The sequence below is a fragment of the Triticum aestivum genome, chromosome 6B (genome assembly GCF_018294505.1).
Source record: "Triticum aestivum cultivar Chinese Spring chromosome 6B, IWGSC CS RefSeq v2.1, whole genome shotgun sequence".
Lineage (NCBI taxonomy): Eukaryota > Viridiplantae > Streptophyta > Magnoliopsida > Poales > Poaceae > Triticum > Triticum aestivum.
Window position 1 is genome coordinate 113,539,991 of NC_057810.1, and position 3,198 is coordinate 113,543,188.

The 3,198-nt window shown below is 48.5% G+C and overlaps 1 pseudogene; it reads right to left on the minus strand.

Annotated features, from left to right (window-relative positions):
* Positions 1-303: 303 nt before the first annotated feature.
* Positions 304-1,547, minus strand: LOC123138240 (putative nuclease HARBI1; annotated as a pseudogene).
* Positions 1,548-3,198: the final 1,651 nt, after the last annotated feature.

Below are 3,198 nucleotides of genomic sequence, written 5' to 3' on the forward strand. Positions count from 1 at the left end.
GAAATGGTGTTGGGTTGCAACCTGCATAAGGTGTTGTCACCACTTCTAACTAGTGGTGAGCTTACCACACATAATCTGAACATGTAGTAGTGCCAGCTAGTTAAACAAATGACAGTTCATCCTAACTACTATCAAATGACAGAACAAATTATTAAGAGCCATTGGCTAAATAGGGGATAGTTCATTGGTGTTGCTGCTACCAGATTTTCATCTTCATCTTCCTCTTCTTCTGCTTCTGCTTTTGCTTCTGCTGCTGTTGCTGCTTCTTCTTCCTCTTCTTCAAATCCTGCACTGACCTCTGTTAAGCCACATTGCCTCTGACCACTCCAACCTTTTGTTCTTTCAAGCGTCATTGTCAAATGCCTGAACACCATGGCCGGAGCTAACACCATCGTCAGGCTCGACCTCTTCCTCCTCAGGCACGTGTTCATCAAAGCCCTACTGGAGGATCCAGTTATGTAGAATGCAACAAGCAAGAGCAAGCTTAACCTCAGTGGAGTATGGGTGGAATGGCTTCTGATCCAGGATCTTAAATCTATTCTTCATAGCTCCAAATGCCCTCTCAACAGTTACTCTAAGGCCGGAGTGTCTGAGATTAAATAGCTCCTGTGCTGTCCTAGGATAGTTTCTACCAGAGAACTCGTTGAGATGGTACCTGGTTTTCCTGAAGGGTGGAAAAACACCCGGCCGACATGCATAGCCAACATCTCTAAGGTAGAACTTGTTGTCGGGGATGTTGATCCCATCAGGTCGACTCATGATGTCACTGAGAATGTTAGCATCATGTGCTGACCCCTCCCAGCCAGCCAGCACATATGTGAACTTCAGATCAAAGTCAACAGCAGCAAGCACATTCTGGCTCGTGTAGTGCTTCCTCCCCATGTATGCTGCAGACTAGACCTAGGAACTCTGGCAGTGTCATGAGTACCATCTATTGCCCCAATGCAATCCTGAAAATGGCATCACAAGCCTGTGTTAGTGCTCAACTTGAACAATACAAGCATATCAAGCCATGAAAAGTGTATATTGTCAGTGGTCACCTTGAAGTATGGATACCATCCGGGACTTCCGTGAATCTTGGGTGGAGTCCGGCCAGATGGTCTCCTGATCATCTCTCCTCTAAGCGCCCCAACAGCAAAAAGCACCTGCTTGAAGTACATAGAGATGGTCTCCATTGATCTCCTGAACGTGTTGTGAATGACCCCGAACCTCTGGTTATGGCCAACAACATGGAGGAACATGGCCACTTGCTCTTCCACACTGGTGTTGATGTTATCTTGTAGCAGCCCCCTGCTCCTGGAGGTCTCGACAAGCCTGGCAAATGGTGCTCTTTTCATTCGAAGCATCCATAGAGCCTTGACGTCATTGCAGTTGTAGATGTAGTTCAGATTTTGGATCCTCTCTTGTTCTCGGATAAACATTGGACCATAGCGGATCAAAGGTCTCCCAGCACGACGAACAACTCGCTGGTGCATGAACATGACCCATACCTGAATCACACTTATCAGTGCTGTTGCCTGAATTATCAGCCTCATCCGTGCGTCCATAACCTAGTCGACATAGACGATTCGTTTAGTGGAAAATCGATCTTACACCATGCCTAACGGCCTAACCACCGACCTAACAAATGGGGAGGGGGTGCTGCTTGCCGGCATCAAAGACGAGGATGGCATAGGGGGAGCCATGGCACAAACAAGGTCGACCAGACGGTGTCCAACAGCAAGGGGAGCACCAGACCTGCCGCGAACGCGGCCGCCTCTTCCGCCGCCACTGCCTCTAGCGCAGAATCGCAGCTGCCGTCGGTGGTGAGGCAGTAGGGAAGAAAGGGGGGTATGGAAGAAATTGGCTATGGGTGAGCGAGTAGAAAGGAGGGTGAGGCTAGATTTGGCGCCGGGATGGCGCGCCATATTTCCCATCTCCCGCCATCCCCCCTCGCCCTCGCGTCACACCCGCCTATGCAACCTCGCGCCGCACTCAGCCTGGCTCGCGAGAAACTGCCGATCCGAGTGTTTCCAATGAGCCAGACTCTGGGTTGCTTTGAGAAGCGTACGATGCAGACCCAACAGCGAAACAAGGCAACCAAACAGGCCTCTTCCTTCTCGCGCAGGCCTGATTGGGCTCAATGCGGGCAACCAAACACGCCCTTAGGATCTGCATGCAATCTGGTACCACTTGCAAAAGGCTCCACCAATGGCGCACCCGGCCGTTCTTCCCCGAGCAACCTCTGTCCCACTCCCACTTCAAATGAGTAGTCTTAGAGCAACTCTAGCAGACCCCGCATCCCGCCGGCCCGCAAAACGCGTTTGCAGTTCGTGGAAAAACATCTTTGCGGGCCGACGCGGACGGCCGCATAGGCAGACCCCCCAAAATGGACCCGTATAAAAGGATATTCACGGAATATACTTTTTACGGGTCGGCTTTGCGGGGTCTGCTCTTGCGCCCGCTGCATCCCTCATCCCACCGGTCCGCAAATATATCAATACCACACCAATTATCAATACCAACACAATACAACAATCATTCATATTACAAATAATTATTCAAATCGCCGAATACAAATACAAATAGTTCAATACAAAACTTGTCCCGAATACAAATACAAATACAAATGAATGGAAAAATGAGTTTGCTACTGCCCAACCCTTTGTCAATGGTGCTCAATGAGATCCTTCTGAAGCTGAAAGTGGGTGTTTGCATTTTCAATCTCCTTGTATGTTTGAAGAAAAGCTCTAATGCGGTTAGGGTCTCTAACTAGTTTGACACGGCTGCCTACATTGTCGTAAAAGAATTCCAAGTTCATGCCTCTCTCATCTTCGAGAATCATGTTGTGAAGAATAACACAGCATGTCATGATGTTGTTCAAGGTCCGCTTGTCCCAAAAACGAGCAGGACCACGAACAATGGCAAACCTAGATTGCAAAACCCTGAATGCTCTTTCAAGGAGGGTATATACCATCTGCAAGATAGTACCCTTTTTTCTATTCATGCCCATTGATAGTGTAGTTGCAAGCAGGAGCATCACCACTAGCAAGTCTAGCAAACAAATGAGACCGTTGCAACACATTGATATCATTGAGAGTGCATGGCATACCAAAGAAGCAATGCCAAATCCATAAATCCTTGGATGCTACGGCCTCTAGCACAATTGTTGCATCACGGGATTTGACACAATACATTTCCTGTCATACCCTCGAGCAA